Source organism: Gigantopelta aegis, chromosome 7 (assembly GCF_016097555.1).
Source record: "Gigantopelta aegis isolate Gae_Host chromosome 7, Gae_host_genome, whole genome shotgun sequence".
In the NCBI taxonomy this organism is placed as follows: Eukaryota; Metazoa; Mollusca; class Gastropoda; order Neomphalida; family Peltospiridae; genus Gigantopelta; species Gigantopelta aegis.
Genome location: NC_054705.1, coordinates 8,089,950 through 8,102,854, shown reverse-complemented (window position 1 = coordinate 8,102,854; position 12,905 = coordinate 8,089,950). Strand labels below are relative to the sequence as shown.

Sequence of the window (12,905 nt, the reverse complement as noted above, 5' to 3'; positions counted from 1 at the left end):
CTCTGACTTCAGACCTTTCGATTGTGTAATCAACTCCATTTGCTCGGTCCTCTGTGATTTTTGTTTGGCTGCCTTAGAGATAACATCTTCGTTTAGCCTTGTTGCAATTTCCTTAACTTTGACAATGATTTTATTACTCGATTCATAAATGTCGCTCAAAAGGTGCTGTTCTGTCGCAGCTAGAGTTTGATTATCTACTGCTAATTTCTCTGAATATGTTCTGAGTTTTTCTTCTGATGTCTGTAAATCTTTCAAACCAGCTCTGATTAATTCTTTTTTCTCATTATAAACATCTTTCAGATTACAAATCTCGTGGTCTCTATGGGAGACAAGAACACAGGTGGGACACACGGCTGTTGCGCAAGCCTTGCAGAAAATCTCCAACTTGGAATTCTCGTGATTTGTACACATCTCTTTCTGTTGGAAATATTCGTCTTGAGGCATGTTCCCCAGTTCTGTTATAAGAACTGTTTTGTGTCCCTTTGTAAATTTTCGGTGACAAGCTGTACATCCTTCACACATATACTGGAGACAATCCAAGCAGCACACTGTTGCTTTGGAATTTGTGGTGCACTCATGACAGCTTATCTCGCCAGATTTATTTTTCAACATGATATATTCAACTAAATTGCTCAGTACCTTGTTTTGTTGAAATGTAGCCTCGATGGAATTGCGAACAGGCCATACCTGTCGACAGTTCGGACAAGTAACTCCTTGTTGTGAGTTTTCCCAGAGAGAAATAAGACACTGACAACAAAAGGAGTGGCGGCACGGGAGAATGCGCGGACATTTCTCTCCATCGTTGAAATATTCCAGGCAAATCTCACAGGTCACGAACTCGTCTCTTATTTCGAGAATTGGGACAAATGAGCTCTCAGCCATTATGGAATGAATCTTTCAACACCCAGCTTCAACTTGTGATTGCAAGTCATCCCAGCATTTGTTACTTGCTTCCAACTCCTCCGTCAAAACCTAAAATTTCGAGAAGAAATATTCACAACTACTGTTTTCATATATTTAAATATAAATGAATATTAATGAGAACGCAATAACCACACACACACGCGCGCACACACACACATTGACACACACACACACACACACATATATACACACACAAACCATGACATCCATACGCACACACACACACACCATGACACCCATACATACACAGATACACACACACACACACAAACACACACACACACACACACACACACACACATAAACACACACATACACACACCATGACACCCATACACACACACATACACCTACACACACACATACACACACAATCACACACATACACGGACACACACAGGCACACACACAGACACACACACTATGACAGCCATACATACACAATGACACACATGCACAGGCGGGCGCGCACACACACACACACCATGGCATCCATAACCACACACACACACGCACACACACACACACACACACACCATGACATCCATACATACACACACACACACACACAGACACACACACACACAAAGACACACACACGTAGACACACACATACACACACACATACATACATATACAAGCACACACACACACAGGCACACACACACACACACACACACACACACACACACACCATGACACCCATACATACATAATCACACACACACACACACACACACACACACACACACACACACACACACCATGGCATCCATACATATACACACACACACACACACACACAATGACACCCATACATACATACATACACACACACACACACACACAATCACACCCATACATACACAATCACATACATACACAGGCGCGCGCGCACACACACACACACACACACACAATGACATCCATACATAGACAAGCACACACACACACACACACACACACACAAGCACACACATACACAGGCACACACAGGCACACGCACACACACACACACACACACCATGACACCCATACATACATAATCACACACACACACACACACACACACACACACACAATGACACATACACACCCACACACCAATACATCCATACACACACAATCACGCACACACACACACACACACACACACACACACAATCACACCCACCCACACCCACACACACACACACAATGACACCCATACATACACAATCACACACATACACAGGCGCGTGCGCGCACACACACCATGACATCCATACATAGACAATCACACACACACACACACACACACACACACAGACACGCACACACGTACCCACACACACAGGCACATACACATATACACACACACAAACACATACACATATACACACACTCAAACACACACAAACACACACACACGCACACACGCACAATAGCACCCACACACGCACCCACACACACATGCAAACCCACATACCCATACACATCATGACACCCATACATACACAATGGCACACACACGCACACACACACACACATCATGCCACCCGTAGATACACAACCACACACATACACAGGCGCGCACACACGCACGCACCATGACACCCATGCATACACAATCACATACATATATAGGCACACACACACACACACACACACACACACACACACATCGACACCCAAACATACACAATAACACACATACAGAGGCACACACGCATACACGTATATTTTGTCCAGAATTATGGGGGAAAAAAAAGAAGTACGACCAGTAAACAGCGTTGTCTGCTTGTTATAGGAATTTGACAGGGGTCAAGGTTAGTAGACTAGTGTTTATTTTAATGTGGCGCAGCATTGTAATAATACAGCTATTTTTTATTTTAAATGACGTCAGTATTCCATTGATGTCACTTTGCATCTTCTTACAATAACCATAAACTGGGTACATGACGTTTTCTTCCTGTTTTTTTTTTAACATTACTAATGCACCTGGATGTGTTTGAACAAAATCTTGTGATTTAAAAATTTCACCTTTTACGAAATATGGATTTCTAGTGAAATTACAGTAAAATATGTTATATTTATTGTGTACGAAGCCAAAACAAGGGTGCGAAAAGTGACTGTCGTCGACTTTAGCAACAATGCCGTCGCATGCACCGTCTCCTCACATAGAAAACTTGAATGAACTGTCAATCGGATTATTCAGTGGAGCGATGATTTATGGAGGCACATTTAATATAAACTTAAACTTTTCAGCAACGAATAATTCCATGAACATCAATAAAAGAAAACACACCGATGACGACTCAGACACTTAGTGAACAATTCTTGACATTTTTCTTCGTTGATAAAACTGGCACGCTGAAGGTTTTCTGATGTATTACGAGCAAATTAAATATTATATTGTTCGTGAATTTTAGCTATTACATTGTCTTTAAAAGGCATTTCAAACAATATCATTAAAATTGTAGGTAACTTTTCACTCGTTCTTTCTTATTTCTGTTTATTGTTGAAATAGAACTATATTCCTATGTGTAATAATTGGTGGTTCTTCGGTCCGCGTAGTAACACAGCTGACCTAGTTGTGTAAATTTAGAAATCCCCGTCATTAGCTAGCAGTGTTATAATTTCTAAATTATTATTTGGAAAAAAAATCCAATTTAGGGTATGTAATAAATACAAAACTACATATATGTGGTTTTCTGATTTCTGTATTCCACGAGTGTATTTCCTGCAGGAAATACACTCGTGGAATACAGAAATCAGAAAACCACATATATGTAGTTTTGTCTATGTATACTGAGGTTGTAAAATACTTAAATGAAACGTTGCGGTGTGCAGGTTTTTGTTTACGGACCGGCCTCGGTGGCGTCGTGGCAGGCCATCGGTCTACAGGCTGGTAGGTACTGGGTTCGGATCCCAGTCGAGGCATGGGATTTTTAATCCAAATACCGACTCCAAACCCTGAGTGAGTGCTCCGCAAGGCTCAATGGGTAGGTGTAAACCACTTGCACCGACCAGTGATCCATAACTGGTTCAACAAAGGCCATGGTTTGTGCTATCCTGCCTGTGGGAAGCGCAAATAAAAGATCCCTTGCTGCCTGTCGTAAAGAAGAGTAGCCTATGTGGCGACAGCGGGTTTCCTCTAAAAACAGTGTCAGAATTACCATATGTTTGACGTCCAATAGCCGATGATAAGATTAACAATCAATGTGCTCTAGTGGCGTCGTTAAATAAAACAAACTTTACTTTTGTTTACGGTATGTGTTCGGGTTTGAATGCGTGTATGTCTCAATTGTGGATTCTGCAGCAAAACACTTCATAGCCATAATACATATCTAACCAAATCGTGGATATTTTTACCGCATTCGTTTGGTTTTGGTCAAAATACAATTATATACACTGGGCATAAGATTGCACCACAGTCTAGGCGATAAACATTGTGCTCAAAATGTGTACGCCCAAAACAAGCAAGCATAAATTCAGTATAAACAAGCTAATTACAAAACATTTTACCTCTAAACCACTGAAATGTTAAGTTAAGTAATTAAATTGAAATAACATTCAACATTGTGAACTGTGCTCATATATCTCTGCGCGAATAGGCATTTCGTAAAATAGTGGTTGAATTCACGAATTTCTATCTATAGGAGGATAGATACTCTTTACTAAATCAAAACTCGTACAAGACAGCTGTGATGAAATGCAACCATCAAACACTGTCAAAACAATGATTATATCAGGTGTTCGCGAAAGCAGGACATATCCTGCCCACCGGTGGAAATATTTTTGTTTTACGATGCACTCAACACATTTTATTTACGGTTATATGGCGTCGGACATATGGTTAAGGACCACACAGATACTGATAGAGGAAACCCGCTGACGGTACACCATGGGCTACTTTTTTATTAGTAGCAAGGTATCTTTTATATGCACCATCCCACAGGCAGGATAGCACATACCACGGCTTTTGATATACCAGTCGTGGTACACTGGCTGGAACGAGAAATAGCCCAATGGCCCGACCTACCGATCGCGCATCAAGCGAGCGCTTTTACCCCCTCCCCCAATTAATAAATACATCGATTTATTAGTACAAGGAATATATTTGATTTTTTTCCCCAGGAATACAACTACAATATTGTGGTGTTGATACCGATGAGTAATGGGACATGAAATTTGTTGCTCAGCTAAGCTTGTGCTGCAACCGCCAGTATTTACCGCATTCATGTTTGTTAATCTATAATTTTCTCTCTAAAACTGCCAAAAGTGTGTTTGACATCCAATAGCTGATGATTCATAAATCAAGGTAAATCAATGGGTAAATACAGTGGTCGATCTAGGATCGATCCCCGTCGGTGGCCCATTAAGCTATAGCCAACTAGTGTATTATGTCTGGTATATCAAAGATCGTGGTATGTTCTGTCTTGTACACACAGCTCTTGCTACTATAAAGTAGCGGTAGAAATATCCAATCACAAATCTAGTTATAGAGTAAAAAAAAACAAAAAACAAACCCAATGGTTTGGTTTTTCATTTATTTCTAAAATTACAATCACTGGTCTCTCTAGATACAACTACACATGAAATGGACACACACTGGGTTACATCGAGAGGCCTTAAGGGTGACAATATGAGTGTTCATTTCTCTTCATCATCGTCGTCCTCCTCATCGTCGGTATCGTCGTCGTCTTGTTCATCCAAATATTCGCCGATCCATGAACGATACTGATTTAATTTAGAACGAATCTGTGGTCTCACATCTTTGTCTGGATTCACAAACTGTAAAAAATTTCTGGTGTTGGGACCTTTGTCAAAGTAATGCATATAGGTCAGAAAGCGAGAGTACGTGTCTTTAAATAACTTCCAATGTAAAGTCTTCATGTTTCTTTCGATGGCATCTTGGGACATATTTTTTTCTTCGTAGCGTTTCCTCTTGCTTTCGATATAGTCATGATTGATGTCGAATTCACGTTCCACCATGAGACGAATGCCTTCATTTTCCAGGTCGGGCGACAGCTCTTCTTCTTTTTCATTTCCCTCCTCGCACGTTTTAAGTCGCAGATGTCGCTGCAAGTCGCTTCCGTCTTTAAAGACCAGACCACACGTATCGCAAGACTGCATCCTCTTGACTTTTTTCAGATAGGGTTCCACCTCATCATCTTCTTCGTTGTCACTTTCGTAGGCGGGTATGCCTGGTAGTTTTCTCTTGAATGCGTCCCTTTGCATGATTTGCACGTAGAGCTCTTTCTTCGACGGTGACTGCAACTGTTCTGAGACATTCGCCGTTACGTTCGTGCTTTTATACCATTCGGACGGCCCCGTCTCTAAACCATTAGGTCGAAGGCGCCAATGTTCGGGCGTGGTCGGTTTCAAGTCCACCAAGAGATATCCGTAGGGCCTGTGGGTAGCTTCCTCAAACCGCTGCATGAAATGACGAGTATTTCCAGGATACATCTGCTGTGCCAAGGTTAGGACTTGCTGCTTGTCGATGGGGTTGTTGAACAGTGCCAGGTAATGACAGTTTCTTCTCTGTGTCGAGTCCTTGCTGTGATACAGGTTCTGGTTGATGGCAATCACCGAGAGGTTTCTGTGGTGACTTCCTTCCGTGAACAGGTCGGTGATGCGAGGGTCTTCTCCAGCTGTAGACATCAAGTCGTCCAACACGATGAGATTTCTGACTCTCGAATCCAAATAACGATCCTTTTCTAAATTCTCGGGTATGCCTTGAACAAATTTCACTCGAGCAACAATTTTGATCGTATCATAGAGAGGTTGCCATCGTTTGTAGAGCCAGATGATGCGCTGGGGAGGCGGGTGGATTTTACCATCCCTTAGCAGTTTGTACAACAAAAATGTCTTTCCACACGACGTGGGTCCGGACACGATCATGGTGAACGGATGTAACAATCTTAGGGCCTGCTGCTGCTGCTGCTGCTGCTGCGGTGGTGGTGGTGGTGGTGGTGGCTGCTGCTGCTGTTGCTGCTGCTGCTGCTGCTGCTGCGGTGGTGGTGGTGGCTGCTGCTGCTGCTGGGAAGGCTTATTTTCAGATTCCAAGAGTCCATGTTTATTTCGTACGTGCCGAGTTAGGTCGTGGGTCCAAACATATTTTTTTTTCGCAAATGCGACACTGATTCATGTTGTTGACTGTTGAAGTGTTCGACGTGAACTGGCGATGTTGAAACTGCCATGCCCCCTTTTATAGCCTTCTCAGAAATGCTTGTGCCGTTTTTGCCCAGTCTGCTGTCTTACATATGCATTTCTTACATATCCTCAAAAACCAGGTTTTATGCAAATTTTAACACCTTTATCGACTAAAAGATATTTACAACATTTTGCATTTGTCACAGACACATGATTGTCAGGTTAACTATACGTCACAGTGTAATCGATTTCCACTGTGCTACTGTTTTGTTTTCATTGGATGCATGGTATTGGTGACCTTGTCATCACCTAGGAGCAGCCTGTCGTATGTCTTGAAATTGTTAACAAAAATAACGCGTGGTGTTCTCACCAACGGGTGTGTAAAAAAAGTATATTATGGTATTTCACCAAGTAACCAGTGTCACTATTACTACCAATCAGAGATGTAACTCCGTGAAACTATTAAAGGGACATACCTGACTTTGTTGCAATGCTATAAAGTTTCCGGCTAATAAAACCTTTTTTAATTGTTAGAATGACAATTTACTTACATTTCCTTGTCCAGAATATCTATATCTGTATATCCAATGTTTTTTTTGTCCCCCAAATGTTCGTAGTAGCTCAATATGCATTTTTGCCAAATATTTTTTAGTACGTATCAATTTATTTTTTCCTTCAACCGTCAAATAAAGTCTATTTTTAGACGGCGGATTCCCTTCGACTTGTCATGCATTTGAAGCGCATCACGTGACCTTTTTGTGACGTAGAGCACATGTAAATACCATGCTGCCTGGTCATTTCGTACCCTAGTCATTTCGTACCATTGCAAAAAGTCATTTCGTACCTTAGTTATTTCGTACCATTGTGAGAAGTCTTTCCATACCATAGTCATTTCATACCAGTATATAAAAAACGAATCGACCATAGCATAAAAGCAGTGGGTTTTTTTGTTTTGTTTTTTAAATTTACTTTGACAGTTTGAAAATCAGAACACATTATTGTGCAGCATATCGTTATTGATTTACCATAACACCTGGCAACTGTTATTTCCATTTTACCTGACAAGAGCCGTATTTGGTATGTACTACTAACGGCCAACTTCGATGTTTTCTGAAATTGGCTCCAACTGACTAAAGTGTGCTTTTTTTACATTCATAATTAATAAATATGCTAATAATAATAAATAAATAAATAAATATGAACAATTTTTTTCAATTACCAGCTGAAATTGTCGAATATTACTTATTATTACTTATTATCTTATTTGTTTAAGAAATAAACAATAACAACCACTGAAAACATTGACTACCCTATCGATTACCAAATCAGCCAATTGCTCATGTTTATTACTTATACACAATGACAATATGTTTTTTGTTTTTGCTGATCAGAAACGCCCTTAAATTAACAGCAAATTTGTCTCAGTGTATGGTACGAAATGACTTGATCTTTTTTTAGGGACAAAATTAAATATTTAATGATTTATAAAGTCAGTTGCAGGTGGTGTTTGCATCTTATATGTATTATACCTAATTAGATTGGGTACGATATGACTTTCAATTTTGCAATGGTACGAAAGGACCAAATTAGGTACGAAATGACTATGGTACAAAAGAACCAAGCTACGAAATGACTATGGTACGAAAGGACCAAGGTACGAAGTGACTAGCAACCGGCCGAAACGACCAGATACCCATAAAATTGCACCATCACAGTATTATGAGTATAATGCTTGGGTTGGGGCGAGTTGACTAATGGATAAAGTTCCGATCTTTCCAACATCTATAGATCTCTATAGCTATAAGTACAAGTGACCCTAACCCTAAATGCTAGAACGATCAGAAGGCTTGCCAAGCCGAAGGCAATAGAAAAGAAACAAGATCAAAAAGTTGTTGAAGTTGAAAAAAAACAGAAGAAAAAAAAGAACATTATTATGAAATCTTGGAATTGTTATCGGCATCATTTCTACTTGTTTCTTTTAAAATGCGTCCATTCGTATCGCTTAGTTTAACGAAAACAAAATTTGTAATACTACTGACTTGTAGGAAACAAATGGAAAGTCGTTGGTAATCAATGCAAAACGTCAATATTAAAAAAAAAAAACACATTAAAAACGTGCTTTCCATACGGTTCGTCCACTGGACAATTCGTCCACGGACGATTGGTCCACTCGATGACCGCATTTTTTCATACATATTAATAGTTATTTCTTTAACCTTGTAATCGTTTCTTAACATTATTTTGTGGTATACTATAACCAAAAAAGTAAAATAGAGTTAGAATTCAACATTAATATCAATTTTTTTATTAATTGTTTGTATTCATTATCATGCCCCGGACGATTCGTCCACTGACGATTCGTTCACTCGCTCGTACATTATCTCGCATGTCACGATGTGGTAAATAGGTAATGCAAGCCTCCGCGTCGGAAGACTTTATTACCCCCCCCCCCCCCCCCCCCCCCGTGTCATGTTCTCCTTCAATCGCGTACATTATATCCACTGTACCCTCCCTCGTCACATGTTATCCCCATATGCCTAATAACCTCGAAATAAAAAAAAAACTCGTTGTCTTCAATTCCAATATAATTAAATGTACATTAAAAAACAATTCAACAAAAGAAGAAATGTCATTCAAACAAAGCGTGTTGTTTTAGACGCGACTTGATTCAACTTTCCGGATCTCGTTTCACGGACTGCAATTTTGTGTTTCCGTTGACTGGTGATCGCATTGAGTCAGTTTTGTCGGAATCGAACGAAAGGATCGGCGATCTACGTACCCCCCCCCCAAAAAAAAAACAAAAAAACACACAAAAAAACCCAAAAAAAACAAACAAAAAAAACAGCGCACTTACTGAAATGTGCATCTGCTAGATCGGGGAATTTTCTGGGATTGAATCATTGCTAAAACTAGGTTGTAGAATCGAACTTTTTGTTGAACTTTGGAGTAATCATCTATCAACAATCGGAGAAGTTAGGACATAACCCCTACCCACCCCCCTATGAAAATCTCAACGGATTTACACGATTTGGAAAAACGACCCTTAGAGACCCCGAAAAATCGGAAAATCCGGCATATGTCGGAACACTTTCACCCATGGACATGTACTGGGGAAATAAAAACCCAGTGGACGAATCGTCCGGAACTGATTTTTTGTAGTGGACGAATCGTCTCGAGTTCCTCAGTGGACGGATTTTCAGTGGACGAATCGTCCGTGGACAAATTGTCCAGTGGACGAATCGACTGCATCCCAAAAACGTGTACTCACCGAAGCTATGTTGAATATTGCATTGTGGGTAATTTGTGTTATCGTCATCACTGCGACCTCTGACCTTCACCTTTCCGCGAGGATTTCAAATAATCGTGTCATGGGGAATCCCGAAAGTATTGTTCTATGTAAGTATTTCAATTTCGCACTTTTCATTGATTTTTTTACACAAATGTATTACAGGTGAGTTTACTAATCCATATTACTGTCTATTTTATTAGCTTTAAAGTCAGGAATGTCCCTTTAACAGTCTATCTCGTATTTTGATAAGGGACTCTCTGCTTTGGTTGAAATGCTGTCCAAAATGTCTGGGTGTGTATTCAAATACAATACCCTACTTTAATAATACTGTCTTTACCAGCTAGACTGAAAGGTACGCTTTCAACTAACTGGACACTTAGTTCTCCAAAACGTCACGAATCTTCCATAACTATTAGAGCGTACGGTCTTTCGTTTCAACTTATTTTCGTACTTATATCCAATTAAGGTTCAAGCACGCTGTCCTAGGTACACACCTCAGCTATCTGGGCTGTCTGTCGAGGACAGTGGGTTAGTGGATAGTTGTTCATGATTAATGAGAGAGACGTCGGTGCAGTAGCTTTACACATATCCACTGAGTGGGAGCCCGTACCGGGATATGAACCCAGTACCTACCAGCCTTACGCCCGATGACTTACCTACTACACCACCGGAGCCGGTTACGCCCCCCACAAACTCCCCCCACCCCAAACACACCCACCCCACGTTATATGCTAGTACATATCATTCGTACAGGCCAGTGTTACACTAGGTATCGCATTGAAAGAAACCAAACATACAAATAAAAAATAGAAATGATTTACAAACAAGTTACCTTATATCCAGTAGTATGTTCATGGCGAATGATGCATTTTGACTTCACACCTGTACAATAACAACGATACCACACGCCTTTGTGGTTACACAAGTAGAACGTCCACACAACAAATAAAACCGTCTGCCAATTTTACTCAGTACTTAAGTAGTTGTAATCATCAGTTTCTCTCTAAAACACACTTTAGTAAGTATTGTGATTACACTTCGACTATTCTCCGAAATAACCTTCGTTCGTCTTTCTCAAAAATAGTTCGTATCTGGTCAGTCATTGTGATTACTTTATTAATATTACTCCGACGATAAGTCCCAGTTCAACAGGTCGGAAACTAATTTAAATTGCTATATATTTTAAAATAAAAACTACTACATAAAATGCTGTTATTTTCTAACATGTAATGTGGTGCGAATATTATAATAAATAGCGACAATCAACCACGTACATACCACGTGGAAATCAATGAGTTTTACCTGGCGCTATTCACTACACTGAGCCAGATGTTGATAAAAGGCAGCCTGATCAGGACAACAAGTAACTAGTACACTGGAGTAACCTGACCTGACGTTGCCTTGTAACGATACCGAAAGTAGATCGTTATTTTCTACTGGCTTGTTTACTACTGCCCGATGTACTGTTAGAAGGCACAAACAGTTAACATAGATATGTTATTTACAATAATGTTACACACTTTTGAAAATGAATAACTAAAATTTTTATTTTTTATTATTATTTTTTTTCATTTGAATATTTTATTTTCATTTTTGGTCACATTTTCACACAATATATATATATATATTTTTATACATACATACACAGATCAAAATTAATATACTATGAAATAAAACAACAAATCTCTTGCCAACACGTCATTGAACCGCACTCAGTACTAAACACTCAAAATTTTTGTATACATGTATATATATGGTAATAAATACTTAAGATACTGTCAGTGGTGGATGACCTAGAGATATTTATTCAAACAACTTATGATATACACTCCATCTTTTAATAAATTCATTATATTTGATTTTATTGGAATACATTTTTTTTTCTAATATATAATAAGAATGTATATGAATTTTTAATATTTTAATATCTAGTGATTTCTTCAGAAATGTTGAACTATATATAAATTGCTTTGTCAAAAGAGCAATAATGTCAATTATGATATTGTTCTTTGAGTGGCCAAGAAGAAAACTGGTACGAGAGAAGCTAACTATAATGTCTGCCGATTCTTTTATCCATTACTCGACTTGTTTAATTAAATTTTGGACGTGTACACAATCAAAAAACAAATGCGTATACGTTTCAATAGACGCATTACAGAAGCTACAATTTGGGCTGCTTATCACTTTAATATTATAGAGAAACTTGTTTGTAGGGAGAATTCTTTGGATTATTCTATATTGGAACCATCTTAATTTGGTATCCTTAGATATACTGAACACATTGCTGTTGATACTTTTCCACCAATTGTATTCTTGTTCAAAATTTAATTCTCTTTCCCATTTAGATATATTTTTTGGTGGAGAAAAAGACGACTTTATATAGGTGTTATATATATATTTTGACCCATGTTTGTTTTGTATTATGGTATTTATATACTTTGGCCAAAATAGAAAGTCAGCTGAAAGTGGTTTGGTGGATAAAAATGGCCATGTATGTAATATTGCAGCCTTTAGCCCTTCAAATGTAGTAAATGGTGGATGAAAGCCATAAAAT

At 39.2% G+C, this 12,905-nt stretch overlaps 1 protein-coding gene across 1 annotated transcript in view; it reads right to left on the bottom strand.

The window, feature by feature from the left end:
- Positions 1–12,905, bottom strand: part of LOC121377851 (myosin-IIIb-like) — a 156,986-nt gene that overhangs the window by 68,675 nt on the left and 75,406 nt on the right. The gene's annotated exons all lie outside the window — the stretch shown is intronic.